This window comes from Microtus pennsylvanicus, assembly GCF_037038515.1.
Source record: "Microtus pennsylvanicus isolate mMicPen1 chromosome Y unlocalized genomic scaffold, mMicPen1.hap1 SUPER_Y_unloc_3, whole genome shotgun sequence".
NCBI lineage: Eukaryota > Metazoa > Chordata > Mammalia > Rodentia > Cricetidae > Microtus > Microtus pennsylvanicus.
Window position 1 is genome coordinate 10,443,281 of NW_027460881.1, and position 26,469 is coordinate 10,469,749.

The following is a 26,469-nucleotide window of genomic DNA, read 5'->3' on the forward strand; positions in this document are numbered from 1 at the left end:
GGCTTTCCAATGGGTGACTGGTTCATTGGCTTCCTTCCAGCCATGAGAAATTCTGCGGCCAACAATATTCTCCAGGGCCTCAAAAGGCTTACTAAGTTTTTGCTTCTGGAGCGATGGCCCATTCTTCTTCTGGAGAGGTGGCATGCCACTCATACTAAGAGGCATCTTCATCATGGCGGGAGACTTTCTGAGATAGGCCACAGCACTCCTGTTCCACTGTCTCTTGGCTCTGTTTCTGTGCTTGGGCTTCATAGCTGCCAATCTCTGCATAGGAAGAACTCTTCAGTTTAAATCAGACACAAAGTGGTTTCCTCCACCATAAGTTCCTGCAAGGATAAGAAGGTGAGGATGTGAGGTCAAGGCTCTTTTTAGGAATAACTTTGGAGCAGGTGAAAAAGGCAGGGCTGAATAGATTTGGATACCTAAACGGAATATGTTCTCAAGAAATTAATAGGAAAATTATCAAACTCTTGTCTACAGCTCAGTATATGTGTATCAGAGACATATTCCTGCTGCAAAATGCAATTGACCTCTACTGAGAAACCTACTTCCTGACTTACTATATCAATGAGAGAGGAAGCTATGCCTATACCTAAAGTGAGAAAGAAATATCTGAACAGATGGCAAAGAATTCAAAGAACAGCCACTCCTCTCCTTACCACTCAAGCTACTGGTTAGTTGGCTGATCTATAACCACCTGCCCAAGGTCATGGCACTCCAGTCCACTGGCTCTCTCTATTGTGTCTCCTGATCCAGATCCAGGTTGATTACATAAAGATATTCTGTATCTTCATTAGAGAAGTGAGTACTGTGAGTCAAACTGCCAAAAGAAAGAAACATTAATCTGTGCAACAGCACCTATTAGAAATAATTATCTTTTAAAACACATATGGACAAAGAGGATCTTTGCCATTAAAGTGGACTGAGGAATTGGACATGTTTAGCAAAGATAGAGTGGGGAGACTACATGACATTAACCGTCCCCCAGCTCTCAAATATAGGAGCTGTTAACGACATAAATTTTGGACCCAGAGCAGATTTGAAAGAAACCTTTCTTTGACTACAGAGGTCCTAGTTGCTTCCTAAACATATTTACCAAAAGAAAATATCTTGGCTCTCTAGATTCCAACTTCTGGAAATTCGGTTGAACAGTTGTGGAGCCCAAGATCTGAACTGACTTCCTCAGCCACCATGAAGATAGTAAGCCCACCTTCACAGAAGACTAGTGCTTCATGTGGAACAGAGTTGCCACCCCCAACCAAAGCTTTGTGACATCATCAAGGCCCTACTTATGTCATAAAACTCCTCCTAGCCAGGTTTCTTCCCTACTAACCCCCAGAAATATCCAGCATACAGGTCCTAAAATGCTGCTCATACAGCCCCATGAAGACCCAAAATAAAAACCCCAATCTTCTTCCCAATTACTTGAGTCATATTTTCCAAGTAACTCAACCTTTTTATGTGTTTTTTTTTTTCTGTAAAATAAATTTTGGTCTGAGTCAACAACTCACATGAATGTTTTTTTTTTCCTAACTCCAATGTCCTCATTGGTTATTTTCTATTGATTTTTCCATTACTTCATAATAATAATTATCAAACTTTCCACTTCTCTTCCTCCTCCCACATTCTTGCTCCGCAAATAAACCTCTCCACTCAAACACTAGTCCAAATAGAGGGCAGGGTACTTTGAGCTGTGGGAAGTCCAAGCCCACCCTTCATCCATCCAGATTTAGAAAGGTATGCATCCACAAAAAATATGATCACAAAAAGCCAGTGTATGATATGCAGACAATTGCAAGTGCCATTATCTTTGGCTTCTCCGTCTGCCCCAATTGTCAGCCAATTTCACAGCTTCCAGTTTGATCCCATGTTCTTTCATTCCCAGGTCACTGGATTAGTTGAAATCCCCTTAGTTCAGGCACAGTGTCTCATAGTGTGGACCAAGCCCTTATATTCCTGACATCCTTGCTCTTTTTCTCCATCCATCTGCTCTTCCACTGGAGCTTGGAAGCTCCATCTAGTTTTCTGATTTTGACCCTGATCTCCATCATTTGCCAAACAAAGTTCCATGGCAGTTTTCAAGATAGTCAGTCATCAGTCTGACTATGGGACAAGGCACACATTGTTCCTAGGGACATGTCACAGTGCGGTCAACTTCTCCTCCCTGCTTAAGTACCTAGAGAGGGTCACCCTATGGCCTTCTGAGAACCACTCGAGAGATATCGATCTTGACATCCCCAGAATGGCCCCATAAATTGAGATATCATCAGTGTACGTGCACTAACTTGTGTGTGTTTGTGTGTGTGTATTTAAATCACAATAACAAATGGATTGTAATATTGAAGTTTCTTCTCATCTTGAGAAGAATATTTGCTACAGAAACACTCTCACAGTAATAGTGAGAGTGTAAACTATCTAAGAAAGGAGAAATAACTGGAGGAATCCCTCAGGAGTTAGGCTCAGTGTCCCAGGAATTATGCCCAAGGAAAGTCAATGAACTCAGTGATGGAAGATAAAACCCAGCCTAAATAAAACCCTAAATCATTTAGGTGGAACATGAGATACTCTTTCAACAGTTACAAGATGTCTAAAATGCCTGGACTGGAACATAAGGGGAACACAATGACGTGGAGCTGAGAGTGCATGGCAAAACTGATTGGATCTGGCAAAAATTATGTAAGCATACCAAGGAAACCACCAGTGGGACAAAACCCTAAGAAATCTGTATGACAACATATCATGTTGAACATAATGAGATTTATAGACAAAGGAAAGATCTTAATTATGTCACTGTCACACAGGTGATGATGAACCAGTTCTATCGTAGAATAACTCCCTGCTGTGTTTAAGATAACCTGTCAATTCTGTCTAGTCAGTTACAAGGAAATTTGCATTAATTGCACAGATTAACTATCAGCATCATTTACTGCACAATCAAAGGCAAGGCAAAGAAATCATAGACATGTTGTTGAATGCTGATGATGTTATTGCGAGTTTTGATGGTTTTTTTTCTTAAAGGGAAATCATCGGTGACTCTCATGCATGAAGCAGATCCTTTCTCTGTGATGTTTCCTGAATAGCCACTGAGATACCAGCCCATTGAGTTGTGGTCTCTCTCTCTCTTTTAAAAAGCAACTTCTACCTTCAGCTTGATCTCTTGCTTGAGCTTCCCTTCCGGCTACTAGGCTCCTTTTCTGATCCTGCAGAGGGCTTTTGTAAGGGATTGTGATCTCTAAGTTTTTCCCCTTTCAAGAACTAATCATTCTATTAATCACAATTCTAAACTGCTGTGGGAGTTTGTTTGTGACTTATGCCTTCACATGTGATACAAGCGACCTGTGTGTATAGGGTCTTCTCTCTGTTCATGTGGGGAAGGCATGGCAGCAGGAGTAGATGGCTGCTCATTCTCTGTAAGGAAATCAGTAAACAGTGGGCACCAAGTACAAGGATGTCCTGAAATATTAAGTCTTGTCCTTTCAAGGCCCCAAAGCCTCCAGCTAGGTTCAGGGTCACGACAATCTCCCAAACCCACCGAGCATGAAGTATTCAGAACCAGAAGCCTGTGTGTGCCATATCACATTAATTCATCGTGAGTACACCAATCTGTTTTTTTTTTTTAATTCTAAATTATTTTGTTCCATCAGAACGATCTATATTACCAATTAACCAAATTTGCTGCATCTTTGGTGTCCTAGAATTGCTTTAAATTGTTGCTGGGACAGTCTTACAAACCTTCCTGTGCTGTTATAAGACCTTAAGGGGACAGCACTTATTTCAGAATCAAAGGCAGTTGGGTTCAATCCTATGGTTAGCTGTTAGCTAGACACTGGAAGGATGGATTTGACTAAGAAAGGGAGACAGCATACATGGAGGCAGGTAACCTTTCCTTTGCAAAATGACCCATTTTGAGGCCTTACTTCAGGCTCTTCTCTTCTCCTAATCTTGGTTTTTTTATTAGTTTAGGAGAAGAATTAAAACTCCATTTACAGTATCTGTGAACCTGAATGAGTTAAGTATGTGTGACCAACTTGATGTCTGCCTGTCTGTCAACAGGGCCAGAGTTCAGGGGCATCTGATGCATAGCACAGGAATGTCAGCCATCAATCTCTGGTCCACCTAACTCTACAGCATTAGAGTTGTCATGGTTGCTCATCTGACCTTCCTCATATGATCTCCATCCACAGAGATGTCAGAAAAATCCTCCCCTGAGAGTGCAAGTTCTTTACAAATGAAAGATTATACAACAGAAGACACATGGGAGATTTATATGGGCAAGCTGTTGAAAGGATAAAGTGACAGAAGAAGTTTATTGATTAATTAAAGAAAGAATCCACTTCAGCTGATAGGTTAGAACATAGGTAGGTGGAGTAAACAAAACAGAATGCCGGGAGGAAGAGGTAGTGAGCTCAGAGAAGCCATACTCCCCTCTCCCCAGCAGATGCCATAGCTCTGCTCTCTGAGGCAGATGTCGATGCAGCCAGCCACCATGTCAGACATGCTGAATTTTTCCTGGTAAGTGCACCTCGTTATACTACACTGATTATTAGAAATGGGTTAAAATGCTGAATCTAATGGGCGAGCAGTGTTTAAAAGAATACAGTTTTGGTGTATTTATTTCAGGCATGACCTTCATGAGGCCGTGGTGCTGGGGACACAGCCTCGCTGCTCAAATAACTACAGAATGGCTTGCAGCCTTGTGGACAACTGAATCCACTGAAAGCCTGAGAAAGCTTGGGAAAGAGTAAAGCATATTTTCTTGGTAGCAGCGATTTTCGGTCTGCTCTGCTTGCTAGAAGAAAGCAAGGGCTCTCATCTAAAAGAGGCTTGCTGACTCAGCTTCAGCTGCAAAACCCTGAAGCCCTTAAGAGGTCCTGCCACACAACATTTAAATGGTGTTGATAAAAGCCAACTGAATGCTTGTATGTTTTCAACAGTAGCAGGAAAAAAAAACTGTGTTGTTTTAAAATGCCGGCTTTCTGGGCCATCCTGCCTGGGCAAACTCTGACTGTTTGAGGAAGGAGGGCCAGCTACAGAGAGAGGGCTTGAGTGTTGTCTGTTGCAGCCTCTTTGATGGCAAGGACCTTGAAACACTGTAGACTTGTGGCTCTGAATGCGGCTCTGTTCGGTACCTCAGCCACAAGGTTGGAATGGCAGAAAGCTAAGGAATGGGCTACATCTGGCCAGCAAAGCCATGGCTTTAGTCCTACTGAGATTGCTTGGTAAATGAAAGACTCATGTGGTCAGAAAAACAGAGAGAGAAATAGAGTAAAGAAAGATTCAAAGACAAAGAAAATTTTTAAATGATTTACAGTGTGTTAAAAATATGTGCAGGCTAAAATTTGAAGTTCTTAAAGTTAAAAAAAGGAAGAGAGTTGTTGGGTGTGGTAGTACACACCTGTAAACCCAACACATGGGAGGCAGAGGGAGATTGACCTCTGTACCTTCAAGGTGAGGTAGCACACGCCTTTAATCCCAGTGCCTTGAAGGCAGAGACAAACAGATCTTTGTGAGTTCAATGTGTAGTAGCATACACCTTTAATCCCAATGCCTGAAAGGCAGAGAGAGGCAGATCTCTGAGACTTCAAGGACAGACAGGTATACAGAGTTATTCCAGGTCAAAGATACAGAGAACCTGTCTCAAAAGGCAAAAAATAAAAAGGAAAAATAAACAAAATAGAGGTTAAATTGAAGCGCACAAAGATGGAAAATTCACAGCGAATTTTGATATTGTATGCTATTATGCTCTTCTTGAATCATTTGAATTTTGAGGCAGTAGCAATAGCTGCTAAAAGATGTTTCTTTATAAAAGCTGCTGAAATAATCCAACATAGATATTTTGAAAATGCCTTGACTTTGAAATTTGGATCTAAGGACATGGTGCTTTGGAAAGGAGTTTCTATTTTGTTTTCACAGAGGGTGACAGTGTGGATGCCTCTATCCTAATATGGCAGGATGGACCACACCCTACTTAAAGGTTGCTGTGAACACCTTTAAAAAATTGCTTCGCTCAACTGCCAACTGAGATAAATCAATAATGATGCCACCATTCAGCAGGAAGCATTTTGGAGAGAAAAAACTGCACCCACGTTCCCAAATATGGCTTATAAACATTCTTTTACATTTAAAGTGGGATGTGATATAGATATGAATATTAGCCTTAGTATAGATTTTGCTTTACTGATAGAGATTTTAGGTCAATTTTGTTATATGTATATGCATTTTTGATCTTAATTAAGGTATTGTGATTGTGTAGTTCATTTAAAAATATAATGCATATAGGTTATTAATGGATAATCATTAATAATAGTCAAGTTTGTAGTCATGTTAGTTAGATTTTCTAGCTCCATATATATATATATATATATTTCAGTTAGATAGGCATTATTCATATCTCTCTAGACTACAAAATAGGGTATTTAATGTTTTAGTACCTTAGGGTTTTTCATGACAGTGAGACACTCTACTCTTGGCAGCACATATCTACTTCAGGAAGAAGATGGGCATCAAAGAGGATCCTTATGGAGTTTGATAGCCATTTGGGGAAGAAACTGCTCTTGCCTGGATTGTTGCATAAACTGTACACAGAAAACACTCAGAGAGAGGACTACTGAACTTGCCTAAAGGCGAGATGATCTTTTCGTGTTCCTGATTCAGGAAAGGGTCAGCAAAACATTCTTCAAGACAAGCAGATAGTGACTGCCTTTGAAATTTCCTGCTTCATGGAAATGTCTGCTGGAAACTATGGGCCTGTAGGCTGAGGATGGAAACACCAACGGTACAGAGGAACTTTGGGTGACTGTCCAGGCAGCGAGATGTCTCTGTCATTTCTAGAGTTTGAAAATGGCTTACTTTTTGTTTTCTTAGGTAATACTGTATTATTCTGGAGTCTCTGATGGAGTTGAAGAATAGATAGATAGTTATAGTTTTCCATTGTTATGATAAAAGATAAAATAGATATAAATATTGTAACTGTAATTCTTGCTTGATAACTGTTTTGTTATATGTAATTTTGCTATGTTAAAGTTAAAGATTCCGTTCTTGTTTAAACAGAAATAGGAGAAATGATGGAGTATATGTCATTGGTTAATTAAATAAAGAAACTGTTTGGCCTGAAAGGTTAGAACATAGGTGGGTGGAATAAACATAAGAGAATGCTGGGAGGAATAGGAATTGAGCTTAGAGATGCCATGCACCTCTCCCATGGGCAAAAATGGTAGCTCTGCACTCTGAGGCAGATGGCGATACTGCCAACCACCAGGTCAGACATGCTAAATCTTTCCTTCTAAGCGCAACTCGTGCTGCAACATACATTATTAGACATAGGTTAAGAGGCTGAAAATAATGGGGTAGGCAGTGTTTAAATGATTAGTTTTGTGTTGTTGTTTCGGAGCATAACCTTACAAGGCGGCCCCATGGGGATGCAGCCCTGCTGCTCAAATTTCTACAATCAAGGGGGAAATGGAAGAAGGGAAGAAAGAAGAGAGAGAGACAAAGAAGAATGGATGGATTCAATCATTCATTGGAAAAATGAGGGAACCAATGAATGAGGAGACCTAGTAGGAAAAAATGTTCTGCATTCCCTCAGAGAGTCAGGTCAAATTAAGGATTGACAAGGTTTTCCACTAAGGAGGAGCCTTATTCCATTTTACCTTCTTTGTGCTCCAGGCCCACCCACAAGAGTGATGATGAGGACAGGGAAAAGAAGAGGAGAGGGTGTACCAGAATTCCCTGGTACAATTTCTCACCCAAATTGTAGCCAAATCACCTGACCTGGGTCAGCTGCTCTACATGCTGGACCCTAACTCCCAGTTTGACAACTCTAACATTTTAACCAAGTTTGTGAAGATGAAGGAACCAAAAATAGCCCAGTTACAGGATGGCAGGTTCCTTACAGGATGGGAGTCAGACATCAGTACCATACTGGTATTTGGCGGTTTGATGGGTGTGTGGGGTCTTTACCAGACTCCATCTAGCATCATGGATTCCCTACTTTACTGATATTATGGAGTTCGGTGCATTCATCATATGTGTGCATGTCACACACTAGTGGGCATCATATGTACATGTTTATCCTGTGTGTGGGTGAGTGTGTTCATGAGTTTTATAGCCCAAGTACTACAGAACATGATCAATGAAAGGGAACACTGTTTTCCAGATATGGCAGGGCAATTATTTAAATGAACTGACAAGGGTTGGATGGCATGGATAAGACCTATGAGAGTTCAAGGCATACCGAATCCAGGCATGACAAAGTAGGTGGCAGACAGAATTCTGGCAAAACTAAGTAGGTAGCTTGATGTCCAACTTACTGGAGAAGAACAACTGAGCAGAGACACTTTTCACTAAGCAACATGCTCTAGTGGAGATCAAACATCCTTTGACTTACAGCCAGTACGAATTAAACAATTCATCAAATGAAACCTAATTTTCTCTGATTTTGAATATACATTTGTGTCCCTTCCTGATTAATCTACTCTCTATCCTCTTAAGTCCCAATACCTCACGCTGATATCGGTCACATCTTTCCATTTGACATGGTTTTCCCTCAAGCTTCATACCGCCCCGAGATCATACAACTTTTTGTCCCCTCTCCACTGCTTCCTTGACAGCCATCTTGTCCTTTACCACAGCACGCATCCCCAGTCCTTTACTCTCCAAGGGGAATAGACCATAAATCCTGCTTTTTTTTGAGGCATGTATTTCTGTGATGCCCCATCCACCAAACACAACCCATCATTGACCAAATAACACAACATGTTAACAAATTTTTATTCTTTGAGAAAGAATAATCCATTGGAAAAGATACCAGGATTCATAGAAGACCTGAGGTATCTCTGAAAAAACATATTCCCACAGAGAGAATTAAGTCTGCCCCTCAAAATTTGAGAATTTCACTTTAACAGATCTTCACCAAATCATAGACATAGATATGGAAGTCATTATCAAACTTGATGAAATACACAGAAGGTTTGTTGGGAACTTGGCAAATAATTTTACCTATCTCTTGGGTTCCATCTTTTTTGTTGTACTGCACTCTTTTGCCCTCCAAGGAATCCCTGTCTAATTCCACAGTCACCTCTACTGGAGGACATTCAGGCGTGATGTGGAGGTTGCCTTCAATGGAATCATCATGATGGTGGTAAAGGTACAGGACCGGATCATTCTCGTTGACAATGTAGAAACAGGTCCTTATGGTCTGCACCTCATCTGGGACCATGCCACTCCACTCTTCCTTAGAGCCTGGCATGATGTGGAGGTTGCATTCCAGGTAGTCATCCAGGAGGTGGTAAATGTACAAGACCAGATCTTTCTCGTAGGTAATATAAAACCAGTTCTTCATGATTGGCACCTCTTCTAGGACCGTCCCGTTCCAGTCATTCTTAGAGCCATTTGTGCCCATGAATGTATGTTTCACTGCTCTGCCAACTATGGTGTTTGAGAGATGAGTGTCTGTCACCTGAGGTAATGGCACATTATTAGGCAGGATCTTCAGGTTTAAAATCCTTTCATCACTATGAAGCTCCAAGCCATAGACACAATCAATCCCATCATATTTCAACAAATAGAGAGAGGGATATGTTGGCAGTTGATCTAGAATGATGGCTTTCCAATGGGTGACAGGTTCATTGGCTTCCTTCCAGCCATGAGAAATTCTGCGGCCAACAATATTCTCCAGGGCCTCAAAAGGCTTACTAAGTTTTTGCTTCTGGAGCGATGGCCCATTCTTCTTCTGGAGATGTGGCATGCAACTCATACTAAGAGGCATCTTCATCATGGCGGGAGACTTACTGAGGTAGGCCACAGCACTCCTGTTCCACTGTCTCTTGGCTCTTTTTCTGTGCTTGGGCTTCATAGCTGTCAATCTCTGCATAGGAAGAACTCTTCAGATTAAATCAGACACAAAGTGGTTTCCTCCACCATAAGTGCCTGCAAGGATAAGAAGGTGAGCATGTGAGGTCAAGGCTGTTTTTAGGAATAACTTTGGAGCAGGTGAAAAAGGCAGGGCTGAATAGATTTGGATACCTAAATGTAATATGTTCTTAAGAAATTAATAGGAAAATTATCAAACTCTTGTCTACAGCTCAGTATATGTGTATCAGAGACATATTCCTGCTGCAAAATGCAATTGACCTCTACTGAGAAAACTACTTCCTGACTTACTATATCAATGAGAGAGGAAGCTATGCCTATACCTAAAGTGAGAAAGAAATATCTGAACAGATGGCAAAGAATTCAAAGAACAGCCACTCCTCTCCTTACCACTCAAGCCACTGGTTAGTTGGCTGATCTATAACCACCTGCCCAAGGTCATCGCACTCCAGTCCACTGGCTCTCTCTATTGTGTCTCCTGATCCAGATCCAGGTTGTTTACATAAAGATATTCTGTATCTTCATTAGAGAAGTGAGTACTGTGAGTCAAACTGCCAAAAGAAAGAAACATTAATCTGTGCAACAGCACCTATTAGAAATAATTATCTTTAAAAACACATATGGACAAAGAGGATCTTTGCCATTTAAGTGGACGGAGGAATTGGACATATTTAGCAAAGATAGAGTGGGGAGAATACCTTACATTAACCGTCCCCCAGCTATCAAATATAGGAGCTTTTAACGACATAAATTTTGGACCCAGAGCAGATTTGAAAGAAACCTTTCTTTGACTACAGAGGTCCTAGTTGCTTCCTAAACATATTTACCCAAAAGAAAATATCTTGGCTCTCTAGATTCCAACTTCTGGAAATTCGGTTGAACAGTTGTGGAGCCCAAGAGCTGAACTGACCTCCTCAGCCACCGTGAAGATAGCAAGCCCACCTTCACAGAAGACCAGTGCTTCATGTGGAACAGAGTTGCCACCCCCAACCAAAGCTTTGTGACATCATCAAGGCTCTACTTATGTCATAAAACTCCTCCTAGCCAGGTTTCTTCCCTACTAACCCCCAGAAATATCCAGCATACAGGTCCTAAAATGCTGCTCATACAGCCCCATGAAGACCCAAAATAAAAACCCCAATCTTCTTCCCAATTACTTGAGTCATATTTTCCAAGTAACTCAACCCCTTTATGTGTTTTTTTTTTTTATGTAAAATAATTTTTGGTCTTAATCAACAACTCACATAAATGTTTTTTTTTCCTAGCTCCAATGTCCTCATTGGTTATTTTCTATTGATTTTTCCATTACTTCATAATAATAATTATCAAACTTTCCACTTCTCTTCCTCCTCCCACATTCTTCTTGCCCCGCAAATAAACCTCTCCACTCAAACACCAGTCCAAATAGAGGGCAGGGTACTTTGAGCTGTGGGAAGTCCAAGCCCACCCTTCATCCATCCAGATTTAGCAAGGTATGCATCCACAAAAAATACGATCACAAAAAGCCAGTGTATGATATGCAGACAATTGCAAGTGCCATTATCTTTGGCTTCTCCGTCTGCCCCAATTGTCAGCCACATTCAGAGCTTCCAGTTTGATTCCATGTTCTTTCATTCCCAGGTCACTGGATTAGTTGAAATCCCCTTAGTTCAGGCACAGTGTCTCATAGTGTGGACCAAGCCCTTATATTCCTGACATCCTTGCTCTTTTTCTCCATCCATCTGCTCTTCCACTGGAGCTTGGAAGCTCCATCTAGTTTTCTGATTTTGACCCTGACTTGATCTCCATCATTTGCCAAACAAAAGTTCCATGGTGGTTTTCAAGATAGTCAGTCATCCGTCTGACTATGGGACAAGGCACACATAGTTCCAAGGGACATGTCACAGTGCGGTCAACTTCTCCTCCCTGCTTAAGTACCTAGAGAGGGTCACCCTATGGCCTTCTGAGAACCACTCGAGAGATATCGATCTTGACATCCCCAGAATGGCCCCATAAATTGAGATATCATCAGTGTATGTGCATTAACTTGTGTGTGTTTGTGTATGTGTATTTAAATCACAATAACAAATGGATTGTAATATTGAAGTTTCTTCTCATCTTGAGAAGAATATTTGCTACAGAAACACTCTCAAAGTAATAGTGAGAGTGTACACTATCTAAGAAAGGAGAAATAACTGGAGGAATCCCCCAGGAGTTAGGCTCAGTGTCCCAGGAATTACGCCCAAGGAAAGTCAATGAACTCAGTGATGGAAGATAAAACCCAGCCTAAATAAAACCCTAAATCATTTAGGTGGAACATGAGATACTCTTACAACAGTTACAAGAGGTCTAAAATGCCTGGACTGGAACATAAGGGGAACACAATGATGTGGAGCTGAGAGTGCATGGCAAAACTGATTGGATCTGGCAAAAATTATGTAAGCATACCAAGGAAACCACCAGTGGGACAAAACCCTAAGAAATCTGTATGACAACATATCATGTTGAACATAATGAGATTTATAGACAAAGGAAAGATCTTAATTATGTCACTGGCACACAGGTGATGATGAACCAGTTCCATCGTTGTTTAAGATAACCTGTCAATTCTGTCTAGTCAGTTACAAGGAAATTTGCATTAATTGCACAGATTAACTATCAGCATCATTTAATGCACAATCAAAGGCAAGGCAAAGAAATCATAGACATGTTGTTGAATGCTGATGATGTTATTGGGAGTTTTGATGGTTTTTTTTCTTAAAGGGAAATCATCGGTGACTCTCATGCATGAAGCAGATCCTGTCTCTGTGATGTTTCCTAAATAGCCACTGAGATACCAGCCCATTGAGTTGTGGTCTCTCTCTCTTTTAAAAAGCAACTTCTACCTTCAGCTTGATCTCTTGCTTGAGCTTCCCTTCCGGCTACTAGGCTCCTTTTCTGATCCTGCAGAGGGCTTTTGTAAGGGATTGTGATCTCTAAGTTTTTCCCCTTTCAAGAACTAATCATTCTATTAATCACAATTCTAAACTGCTGAGGGAGTTTGTTTGTGACTTATGCCTTCACATGTGATACAAGCGACCTGTGTATATAGGGTCTTCTCTCTGTTCATGTGGGGAAGGCATGGCAGCAGGAGTAGATTGCTGCTCATTCTCTGTAAGGAAATCAGTAAACAGTGGGCACCAAGTACAAGGATGTCCTGAAATATTAAGTCTTGTCCTTTCAAGGCCCCAAAGCCTCCAGCTAGGTTCAGGGTCACGACAATCTCCAAAACCCACCGAGCATGAAGTATTCAGAACCAGAAGCCTGTGTGTGCCATATCACATAAATTCATCGTGAGTACACCAATCTGTTTAATTCTAAATTATTTTGTCCCATCAGAACGATCTCTATTACCAATTAACCAAATTTGCTTCATCTTTGGTGTCCTAGAATTGCTTTAAATTGTTGCTGGGACAGTCTTACAAACCTTCCTGTGCTGTTATGAGACCTTAAGGGGACAGCACTTATTTCAGAAATCAAAGGCAGTTGGATTCAATCCTATGGTTAGCTGTTAGCTAGACACTGGAAGGATGGATTTGACTAAGAAAGGGAGACAGCATACATGGAGGCAGGTAACCTTTCCTTTGCAAAATGACCCATTTTGAGGCCTTACTTCAGGCTCTTCTCTTCTCCTAATCTTGGTTTTTTTATTAGTTTAGGAGAAGAATTAAAACTCCATTTACAGTATCTGTGAACCTGAATGAGTTAAGTATGTGTGACCAACTTGATGTCTGCCTGTCTGTCAACAGGGCCAGAGTTCAGGGGCATCTGATGCATAGCACAGGAATGTCAGCCATCAATCTCTGGTCCACCTAACTCTACAGCATTAGAGTTGTCATGGTTGCTCATCTGATCTTCCTCATATGATCTCCATCCACAGAGATGTCAGAAAAATCCTCCCCTGAGAGTGCAAGTTCTTTACAAATGAAAGATTATACAACAGAAGACACATGGGAGATTTATATGGGCAAGCTGTTGAAAGGATAAAGTGGCAGAAGAAGTTTATTGATTAATTAAAGAAAGAATCCGCTTCAGCTGATAGGTTAGAACATAGGTAGGTGGAGTAAACAAAATAGAATGCCGGGAGGAAGAGGTAGTGAGCTCAGAGAAGCCATGCTCCCCTCTCCCCGGCAGAGGCCATAGCTCTGCTCTCTGAGGCAGATGTCGATGCAGCCAGCCACCATGTCAGACATGCTGAATTTTTCCTGGTAAGTGCACCTCGTTATACTACACTGATTATTAGAAATGGGTTAAAATGCTGAATCTAATGGGCCAGAAGTGTTTAAAAGAATACAGTTTTTGTGTATTTATTTCAGGCATAACCTTCATGCGGCCGTGGTGCTAGGGACACAGTCTCGCTGCTCAAATAACTACAGAATGGCTTGCAGCCTTGTGGACAACTGAATCCACTGAAAGCCTGAGAAAGCATGGGAAAGAGAAAAGCATGTTTTCTTGGTAGCAGCGATTTCTCGGTCTGTTCTGCTTGCTAGAAGAAAGCAAGGGCTCTCATCTAAAAGAGTCTTGCTGACTCAGCTTCAGCTGCAAAACCCTGCAGCCCTTAAGAGGTCCTACCACAAAACATTTAAATGGTGTTGATAAAAGCCAACTGAATGCTTGTATGTTTTCAGCAGTAGCAGGAAAAAAAACTGTGTTGTTTTAAAATGCCGGTTTTCTGGGCCATCCTGCCTGGGCAAACTCTGACTGTTTGAGGAAGGAGGGCCAGCTACAGAAAGAGGGCTTGAGTGTGGTCTGTTGCAGCCTCTTTGATGGCAAGGACCTTGAAACACTGTAGACTTGTGGCACTGAATGCGGCTCTGTTCGGTACCTCAGCCACAAGGTTGGAATGGCAGAAAGCTAAGGAATGGGCTACATCTGGCCAGCAAAGCCACGGCTTTAGTCCTACTGAGATTGCTTGGTAAATGAAAGACTCATGTGGTCAGAAAAACAGAGAGAGAAATAGAGTAAAGAAAGATTCAAAGACAAAGAAAATTTTTAAATGATTTACAGTGTGTTAAAAATATGTGCAGGCTAAAATTTGAAGTTCTTAAAGTTAAAAAAAGAAAGAGAGTTGTTGGGTGTGGTAGTACACACCTGTAAACCCAACACATGGGAGGCAGAGGGAGATTGACCTCTGTACCTTCAAGGTGAGGTAGCACACACCTTTAATCCCAGTGCCTTGAAGGCAGAGACAAACAGATCTTTGTGAGTTCAATGTGTAGTAGCATACACTTTTAATCCCAATGCCTGAAAGGCAGAGAGAGGCAGATCTCTGAGACTTCAAGGACAGACAGGTATACAGAGTTAGTTATTCCAGGTCAAAGATACAGAGAACCTGTCTCAAAAGGCAAAAAATAAAAAGGAAAAATAAACAAAATAGAGGTTAAATTGAAGCGCACAAAGATGGAAAATTCACAGCGAATTTTGATATTGTATGCTATTATGCTCTTTTTGAATCATTTGAATTTTGAGGCAGTAGCAATAGCTGCTAAAAGATGTTTCTCTATAAAAGCTGCTGAAATAATCCAACATAGATATTTTGAAAATGCCTTAACTTTGAAATTTGGATCTAAGGACATGATGCTTTGGAAAGGAGTTTCTATTTTGTTTTCACAGAGGGTGATAGTCTGTGGATGCCTCTATCCTAATATGGTAGGATGGACCACTCCCTACTTAAAGGTTGCTGTGAACACCTTTAAAAAATTGCTTCGCTCAACTGCCAACTGAGATAAATCAATAATGATGCCGCCATTCAGCAGGAAGCATTTTGGAGAGAAAAAACTGCACCCACGTGCCCAAATATGGCTTATAAACGTTCTTTTACATTTAAAGTGGGATGTGATATAGATATGAATATTTGCATTAGTATAGATTTTGCTTTACTGATAGAGATTTTAGGTCAATTGTGTTATATGTATATGCATTTTTGATCTTAATTAAGGTATTGTGATTGTGTAGTTCATTTAAAAATATAATGCATATAGGTTATTAATGGATAATCATTAATAATAGTCAAGTTTGTAGTCATGTTAGTTAGATTTTCTACCTCCATATATATATATATATATAAATATATATATATATATATATATATATATATATATATATATATATATATATATATATATTTCAGTTAGATAGGCATTATTCATATCTCTCTAGACTACAAAATAGGCTATTTAATGTTTTAGTACCTTAGGGTTTTTCATAACAGTGAGACACTCTACTCTTGGCAGCACATATCTACTTCAGGAAGAAGATGGGCATCAAAGAGGATCCTTATGGAGTTTGATAGCCATTTGGGGAAGAAACTGCTCTTGCCTGGATTGTAGCATAAACTATACACAGAAAACACTCAGAGAGAGGACTACTGAACTTGCCTAAAGGTGAGATGATCTTTTCGTGTTCCTGATTCAGGAAAGGGTCAGCAAAACATTCTTCAAGACAAGCAGATAGTGACTGCCTTGCAATTTCCTGCTTCATGGAAATGTCTGCTGGAAACTATGGGCCTGTAGGCTGAGGATGGAAACACCAACGGTACAGAGGAACTTTGGGTGACTGTCCAGGCAGCAAGATGTCTCTGTCATTTCTAGAGTTTGAAAATGGCTTACTTTTTGTTTGCTTAGGTAATACTGTATTATTCTGGAGTCTCTGATGGAGTTGAAGAAGAGAGAGATAGTTATAGTTTTCCATTGTTAGATAAAAGATAAAATAGATATAAATATTGTAACTGTAATTCTTGCTTGATAACTGTTTTGTTATATGTAATTTTGCTATGTTAAAATTAAAGATTCCATTCTTGTTTAAACAGAAATAGGAGTAATGATGGAGTATAGGTCATTGGTTAATTAAATAAAGAAACTGTTTGGCCTGAAAGGTTAGAACATAGGTGGGTGGAATAAACATAAAAGAATGCTGGGAGGAATAGGAATTGAGCTTAGAGATGCCATGCACCTCTCCCATGGGCAGAAATGGTAGCTCTGCACTCTGAGGCAGATGGCGATACAGCCAGCCACCAGGTCAGACATGCTAAATCTTTCCTTCTAAGCGCACCTCGTGCTGCAACATACATTATTAGACATGGGTTAAGAGGCTGAAAATAATGGGGCAGGCAGTGTTGAAATGAATAGTTTTGTGTTGTTATTTCGGAGCATAACCTAACAAGGCGGCCCCATGGGGATGCAGCCCTGCTGCTCAAATTTCTACAATCAAGGGGGAAATGGAAGAAATGAAGAATGAAGAGAGACAGACAAGGAAGAATGGATGAATTCAATCATTCATTGGAAAAATGAGTGAACCAATGTATGAGGAGACCTAGTAGGAAATAATGTTCTGCATTCCCTCAGAGAGTCAGGTCAAATTAAGGATTGACAAGGTTTTCCACTAAGGAGGAGGCTTATTCCATTTTACCTTCTTTGTGCTCCAAGGCCCACCCACAGGAGTGATGATGAGGACAGGGAGAAGAAGAGGAGAGGGTGTACCAGAATTCCCTGGTACAATTTCTCACCCAAATTGTAGCCAAATCACCTGACCTGGGACAGCTGATCTACATGCTGGACCCTAACTCCCAGTTTGACAACTCTAACATTTTAACCAAGTTTGTGAAGATGAAGGAACCAAAATTAGCCCAGTTACAGGATGGCAGGTTCCTTACAGGATGGGAGACAGACATCAGTACCATACTGGTATTTGGCGGTTTGATGGGTGTGTGGGGTCTTTGCCAGACTCCACCTAGCATCATGGATTCCCTACTTTACTGATATTAGGGAGTTCGGTGCATTCATCATATGTGTGCATGTCACACACTAGTGGGCATCATATGTACATGTTTATCCTGTGTGTGTGTGAGTGTGTTCATGAGTTTAATAGCCCAAGTACTACAGAACATGATCAATGAAAGTGAACACTGTTTTCCAGATATGGCAGGGCAATTATTTAAATGAACTGACAAGGGTTGGATGGCATGGATAAGACCTATGAGAGTTCAAGGCATACCGAATCCAGGCATGACAAAGTAGGTGGCAGACAGAATTCTGGCAAAACTAAGTAGGTAGCTTGATGTCCAACTTACTGGAGAAGAGCAACTGAGCAGAGACACTTTTCACTAAGCAACATGCTCTAGTGGAGATCAAACATCCTTTGACTTACAGCCAGTACGAATTAAACCATTCATCAAATGAAACCTATTTTTCTCTGATTTTGAGTATACATTTGTGTCCCTTCCTGATTAATCTACTCTTTATCCTCTTAAGTCCCAATACCTCACGCTGATATCAGTCACATCTTTCCTTTTGACATGGTTTTCCCTCAAGCTTCGTACCGCCCCGAGATCATACAACTTTTTGTCCCCTCTTCACTGCTTCCTTGACAGCCATCTTGTCCTTTACCACACCACGCATCCCCAGTCCTTTACTCTCCAAGGGGAAAAGACCATAAATCCTGCTTTGTTTTGAGGCATGTATTTCTGTGATGCCCCATCCACCAAACACAATCCATCATTGACCAAATAACACAACATGTTAACAAATTTTTATTCTTTGAGAAAGAATAATCCATTGGAAAAGATACCAGGATTCATAGAAGACCTGAGGTATCTCTGAAAAAACACATTCCCAAAGAGAGCATTAGGTCTGCCCCTCAAAATTTCAGAATTTAACAGATCTTCACCAAATCATAGACATAGATATGGAAGTCATTATCAAACTTGATGAAATACACAGAAGGTTTGTTGGGAACTTGGCAAATAATTTTACCTATCTCTTGGGTTCCATCATTTTGTTGTACTGCACTCTTTTGCCCTCCAAGGAATCCCTGTCTAATTCCACAGTCACCTCTACTGGAGGACATTCAGGCGTGATGTGGAGGTTGCCTTCAATGGAATCATCATGATGGTGGTAAAGGTACAGGACCGGATCATTCTCGTTGACAATGTAGAAACAGGTCCTTATGGTCTGCACCTCATCTGGGACCATGCCACTCCACTCTTCCTTAGAGCCTGGCATGATGTGGAGGTTGCATTCCAGGTAGTCATCCAGGAGGTGGTAAATGTACAAGACCAGATCTTTCTCGTAGGTAATATAAAACCAGTTCTTCATGATTGGCACCTCTTCTAGGACCGTCCCGTTCCAGTCATTCTTAGAGCCATTTGTGCCCATGAATGTATGTTTCACTGCTCTGCCAACTATGGTGTTTGAGAGATGAGTGTCTGTCACCTGAGGTAATGGCACATTATTAGGCAGGATCTTCAGGTTTAAAATCCTTTCATCACTATGAAGCTCCAAGCCATAGACACAATCAATCCCATCATATTTCAACAAATAGAGAGAGGGATATGTTGGCAGTTGATCTAGAATGATGGCTTTCCAATGGGTGACAGGTTCATTGGCTTCCTTCCAGCCATGAGAAATTCTGCGGCCAACAATATTCTCCAGGGCCTCAAAAGGCTTACTAAGTTTTTGCTTCTGGAGCGATGGCCCATTCTTCTTCTGGAGATGTGGCATGCAACTCATACTAAGAGGCATCTTCATCATGGCGGGAGACTTACTGAGGTAGGCCACAGCACTCCTGTTCCACTGTCTCTTGGCTCTTTTTCTGTGCTTGGGCTTCATAGCTGCCAATCTCTGCATAGGAAGAACTCTTCAGATTAAATCAGACACAAAGTGGTTTCCTCCACCATAAGTGCCTGCAAGGATAAGAAGGTGAGCATGTGAGGTCAAGGCTGTTTTTTGGAATAACTTTGGAGCAGGTGAAAAAGGCAGGGCTGAATAGATTTGGATACCTAAATGGAATATGTTCTTAAGAAATTAATAGGAAAATTATCAAACTCTTGTCTACAGCTCAGTATATGTGTATCAGAGACATATTCCTGCTGCAAAATGCAATTGACCTCTACTGAGAAAACTACTTCCTGACTTACTATATCAATGAGAGAGGAAGCTATGCCTATACCTAAAGTGAGAAAGAAATATCTGAACAGATGGCAAAGAATTCAAAGAACAGCCACTCCTCTCCTTACCACTCAAGCCACTGGTTAGTTGGCTGATCTATAACCACCTGCCCAAGGTCATCGCACTCCAGTCCACTGGCTCTCTCTATTGTGTCTCCTGATCCAGATCCAGGTTGTTTACATAAAGATATTCTGTATCTTCATTAGAGAAGTGAGTACTGTGAGTCAAACTGCCAAAAGAAAGAAACATTAATCTGTGCAACAGCACCTATTAGAAATAATTATCTTTAAAAACACATATGGACAAAGAGGATCTTTGCCATTTAAGTGGACGGAGGAATTGGACATATTTAGCAAAGATAGAGTGGGGAGAATACCTGACATTAACCGTCCCCCAGCTATCAAATATAGGAGCTTTTAACGACATAAATTTTGGACCCAGAGCAGATTTGAAAGAAACCTTTCTTTGACTACAGAGGTCCTAGTTGCTTCCTAAACATATTTACCCAAAAGAAAATATCTTGGCTCTGTAGATTCCAACTTCTGGAAATTCGGTTGAACAGTTGTGGAGCCCAAGAGCTGAACTGACCTCCTCAGCCACCGTGAAGATAGTAAGCCCACCTTCACAGAAGACCAGTGCTTCATGTGGAACAAAGTTGCCACCCCCAACCAAAGCTTTGTGACATCATCAAGGCTCTACTTATGTCATAAAACTCCTCCTAGCCAGGTTTCTTCCCTACTAACCCCCAGAAATATCCAGCATACAGGTCCTAAAATGCTGCTCATACAGCCCCATGAAGACCCAAAATAAAAACCCCAATCTTCTTCCCAATTACTTGAGTCATATTTTCCAAGTAACTCAACCCCTTTATGTGTTTTTTTTTTTTATGTAAAATAATTTTTGGTCTTAATCAACAACTCACATAAATGTTTTTTTTTCCTAGCTCCAATGTCCTCATTGGTTATTTTCTATTGATTTTTCCATTACTTCATAATAATAATTATCAAACTTTCCACTTCTCTTCCTCCTCCCACATTCTTCTTGCCCCGCAAATAAACCTCTCCACTCAAACACCAGTCCAAATAGAGGGCAGGGTACTTTGAGCTGTGGGAAGTCCAAGCCCACCCTTCATCCATCCAGATTTAGCAAGGTATGCATCCACAAAAAATACGATCACAAAAAGCCAGTGTATGATATGCAGACAATTGCAAGTGCCATTATCTTTGGCTTCTCCGTCTGCCCCAATTGTCAGCCACATTCAGAGCTTCCAGTTTGATTCCATGTTCTTTCATTCCCAGGTCACTGGATTAGTTGAAATCCCCTTAGTTCAGGCACAGTGTCTCATAGTGTGGACCAAGCCCTTATATTCCTGACATCCTTGCTCTTTTTCTCCATCCATCTGCTCTTCCACTGGAGCTTGGAAGCTCCATCTAGTTTTCTGATTTTGACCCTGACTTGATCTCCATCATTTGCCAAACAAAAGTTCCATGGTGGTTTTCAAGATAGTCAGTCATCCGTCTGACTATGGGACAAGGCACACATAGTTCCAAGGGACATGTCACAGTGCGGTCAACTTCTCCTCCCTGCTTAAGTACCTAGAGAGGGTCACCCTATGGCCTTCTGAGAACCACTCGAGAGATATCGATCTTGACATCCCCAGAATGGCCCCATAAATTGAGATATCATCAGTGTATGTGCATTAACTTGTGTGTGTTTGTGTATGTGTATTTAAATCACAATAACAAATGGATTGTAATATTGAAGTTTCTTCTCATCTTGAGAAGAATATTTGCTACAGAAACACTCTCAAAGTAATAGTGAGAGTGTACACTATCTAAGAAAGGAGAAATAACTGGAGGAATCTCCCAGGAGTTAGGCTCAGTGTCCCAGGAATTACGCCCAAGGAAAGTCAATGAACTCAGTGATGGAAGATAAAACCCAGCCTAAATAAAACCCTAAATCATTTAGGTGGAACATGAGATACTCTTACAACAGTTACAAGAGGTCTAAAATGCCTGGACTGGAACATAAGGGGAACACAATGATGTGGAGCTGAGAGTGCATGGCAAAACTGATTGGATCTGGCAAAAATTATGTAAGCATACCAAGGAAACCACCAGTGGGACAAAACCCTAAGAAATCTGTATGACAACATATCATGTTGAACATAATGAGATTTATAGACAAAGGAAAGATCTTAATTATGTCACTGGCACACAGGTGATGATGAACCAGTTCCATCGTTGTTTAAGATAACCTGTCAATTCTGTCTAGTCAGTTACAAGGAAATTTGCATTAATTGCACAGATTAACTATCAGCATCATTTAATGCACAATCAAAGGCAAGGCAAAGAAATCATAAACATGTTGTTGAATGCTGATGATGTTATTGGGAGTTTTGATGGTTTTTTTTCTTAAAGGGAAATCATCGGTGACTCTCATGCATGAAGCAGATCCTTTCTCTGTGATGTTTCCTGAATAGCCACTGAGATACCAGCCCATTGAGTTGTGGTCTCTCTCTCTTTTAAAAAGCAACTTCTACCTTCAGCTTGATCTCTTGCTTGAGCTTCCCTTCCGGCTACTAGGCTCCTTTTCTGATCCTGCAGAGGGCTTTTGTAAGGGATTGTGATCTCTAAGTTTTTCCCCTTTCAAGAACTAATCATTCTATTAATCACAATTCTAAACTGCTGTGGGAGTTTGTTTGTGACTTATGCCTTCACATGTGATACAAGCGACCTGTGTGTATAGGGTCTTCTCTCTGTTCATGTGGGGAAGGCATGGCAGCAGGAGTAGATGGCTGCTCATTCTCTGTAAGGAAATCAGTAAACAGTGGGCACCAAGTACAAGGATGTCCTGAAATATTAAGTCTTGTCCTTTCAAGGCCCCAAAGCCTCCAGCTAGGTTCAGGGTCACGACAATCTCCAAAACCCACCGAGCATGAAGTATTCAGAACCAGAAGCCTGTGTGTGCCATATCACATAAATTCATCGTGAGTACACCAATCTGTTTAATTCTAAATTATTTTGTCCCATCAGAACGATCTCTATTACCAATTAACCAAATTTGCTTCATCTTTGGTGTCCTAGAATTGCTTTAAATTGTTGCTGGGACAGTCTTACAAACCTTCCTGTGCTGTTATGAGACCTTAAGGGGACAGCACTTATTTCAGAAATCAAAGGCAGTTGGATTCAATCCTATGGTTAGCTGTTAGCTAGACACTGGAAGGATGGATTTGACTAAGAAAGGGAGACAGCATACATGGAGGCAGGTAACCTTTCCTTTGCAAAATGACCCATTTTGAGGCCTTACTTCAGGCTCTTCTCTTCTCCTAATCTTGGTTTTTTTATTAGTTTAGGAGAAGAATTAAAACTCCATTTACAGTATCTGTGAACCTGAATGAGTTAAGTATGTGTGACCAACTTGATGTCTGCCTGTCTGTCAACAGGGCCAGAGTTCAGGGGCATCTGATGCATAGCACAGGAATGTCAGCCATCAATCTCTGGTCCACCTAACTCTACAGCATTAGAGTTGTCATGGTTGCTCATCTGATCTTCCTCATATGATCTCCATCCACAGAGATGTCAGAAAAATCCTCCCCTGAGAGTGCAAGTTCTTTACAAATGAAAGATTATACAACAGAAGACACATGGGAGATTTATATGGGCAAGCTGTTGAAAGGATAAAGTGGCAGAAGAAGTTTATTGATTAATTAAAGAAAGAATCCGCTTCAGCTGATAGGTTAGAACATAGGTAGGTGGAGTAAACAAAATAGAATGCCGGGAGGAAGAGGTAGTGAGCTCAGAGAAGCCATGCTCCCCTCTCCCCGGCAGAGGCCATAGCTCTGCTCTCTGAGGCAGATGTCGATGCAGCCAGCCACCATGTCAGACATGCTGAATTTTTCCTGGTAAGTGCACCTCGTTATACTACACTGATTATTAGAAATGGGTTAAAATGCTGAATCTAATGGGCCAGAAGTGTTTAAAAGAATACAGTTTTTGTGTATTTATTTCAGGCATAACCTTCATGCGGCCGTGGTGCTAGGGACACAGTCTCGCTGCTCAAATAACTACAGAATGGCTTGCAGCCTTGTGGACAACTGAATCCACTGAAAGCCTGAGAAAGCATGGGAAAGAGAAAAGCATGTTTTCTTGGTAGCAGCGATTTCTCGGTCTGTTCTGCTTGCTAGAAGAAAGCAAGGGCTCTCATCTAAAAGAGTCTTGCTGACTCAGCTTCAGCTGCAAAACCCTGCAGCCCTTAAGAGGTCCTACCACAAAACATTTAAATGGTGTTGATAAAAGCCAACTGAATGCTTGTATGTTTTCAGCAGTAGCAGGAAAAAAAACTGTGTTGTTTTAAAATGCCGGTTTTCTGGGCCATCCTGCCTGGGCAAACTCTGACTGTTTGAGGAAGGAGGGCCAGCTACAGAAAGAGGGCTTGAGTGTGGTCTGTTGCAGCCTCTTTGATGGCAAGGACCTTGAAACACTGTAGACTTGTGGCACTGAATGCGGCTCTGTTCGGTACCTCAGCCACAAGGTTGGAATGGCAGAAAGCTAAGGAATGGGCTACATCTGGCCAGCAAAGCCACGGCTTTAGTCCTACTGAGATTGCTTGGTAAATGAAAGACTCATGTGGTCAGAAAAACAGAGAGAGAAATAGAGTAAAGAAAGATTCAAAGACAAAGAAAATTTTTAAATGATTTACAGTGTGTTAAAAATATGTGCAGGCTAAAATTTGAAGTTCTTAAAGTTAAAAAAAGAAAGAGAGTTGTTGGGTGTGGTAGTACACACCTGTAAACCCAACACATGGGAGGCAGAGGGAGATTGACCTCTGTACCTTCAAGGTGAGGTAGCACACACCTTTAATCCCAGTGCCTTGAAGGCAGAGACAAACAGATCTTTGTGAGTTCAATGTGTAGTAGCATACACTTTTAATCCCAATGCCTGAAAGGCAGAGAGAGGCAGATCTCTGAGACTTCAAGGACAGACAGGTATACAGAGTTAGTTATTCCAGGTCAAAGATACAGAGAACCTGTCTCAAAAGGCAAAAAATAAAAAGGAAAAATAAACAAAATAGAGGTTAAATTGAAGCGCACAAAGATGGAAAATTCACAGCAAATTTTGATATTGTATGCTATTATGCTCTTTTTGAATCATTTGAATTTTGAGGCAGTAGCAATAGCTGCTAAAAGATGTTTCTCTATAAAAGCTGCTGAAATAATCCAACATAGATATTTTGAAAATGCCTTAACTTTGAAATTTGGATCTAAGGACATGATGCTTTGGAAAGGAGTTTCTATTTTGTTTTCACAGAGGGTGATAGTCTGTGGATGCCTCTATCCTAATATGGTAGGATGGACCACTCCCTACTTAAAGGTTGCTGTGAACACCTTTAAAAAATTGCTTCGCTCAACTGCCAACTGAGATAAATCAATAATGATGCCGCCATTCAGCAGGAAGCATTTTGGAGAGAAAAAACTGCACCCACGTGCCCAAATATGGCTTATAAACGTTCTTTTACATTTAAAGTGGGATGTGATATAGATATGAATATTTGCATTAGTATAGATTTTGCTTTACTGATAGAGATTTTAGGTCAATTGTGTTATATGTATATGCATTTTTGATCTTAATTAAGGTATTGTGATTGTGTAGTTCATTTAAAAATATAATGCATATAGGTTATTAATGGATAATCATTAATAATAGTCAAGTTTGTAGTCATGTTAGTTAGATTTTCTAGCTCCATATATATATATATATATATATATATATATATATATATATATATTTCAGTTAGATAGGCATTATTCATATCTCTCTAGACTACAAAATAGGCTATTTAATGTTTTAGTACCTTAGGGTTTTTCATAACAGTGAGACACTCTACTCTTGGCAGCACATATCTACTTCAGGAAGAAGATGGGCATCAAAGAGGATCCTTATGGAGTTTGATAGCCATTTGGGGAAGAAACTGCTCTTGCCTGGATTGTAGCATAAACTATACACAGAAAACACTCAGAGAGAGGACTACTGAACTTGCCTAAAGGTGAGATGATCTTTTCGTGTTCCTGATTCAGGAAAGGGTCAGCAAAACATTCTTCAAGACAAGCAGATAGTGACTGCCTTGCAATTTCCTGCTTCATGGAAATGTCTGCTGGAAACTATGGGCCTGTAGGCTGAGGATGGAAACACCAACGGTACAGAGGAACTTTGGGTGACTGTCCAGGCAGCGAGATGTCTCTGTCATTTCTAGAGTTTGAAAATGGCTTACTTTTTGTTTGCTTAGGTAATACTGTATTATTCTGGAGTCTCTGATGGAGTTGAAGAAGAGAGAGATAGTTATAGTTTTCCATTGTTATGATAAAAGATAAAATAGATATAAATATTGTAACTGTAATTCTTGCTTGATAACTGTTTTGTTATATGTAATTTTGCTATGTTAAAATTAAAGATTCCATTCTTGTTTAAACAGAAATAGGAGTAATGATGGAGTATAGGTCATTGGTTAATTAAATAAAGAAACTGTTTGGCCTGAAAGGTTAGAACATAGGTGGGTGGAATAAACATAAGAGAATGCTGGGAGGAATAGGAATTGAGCTTAGAGATGCCATGCACCTCTCCCATGGGCAGAAATGGTA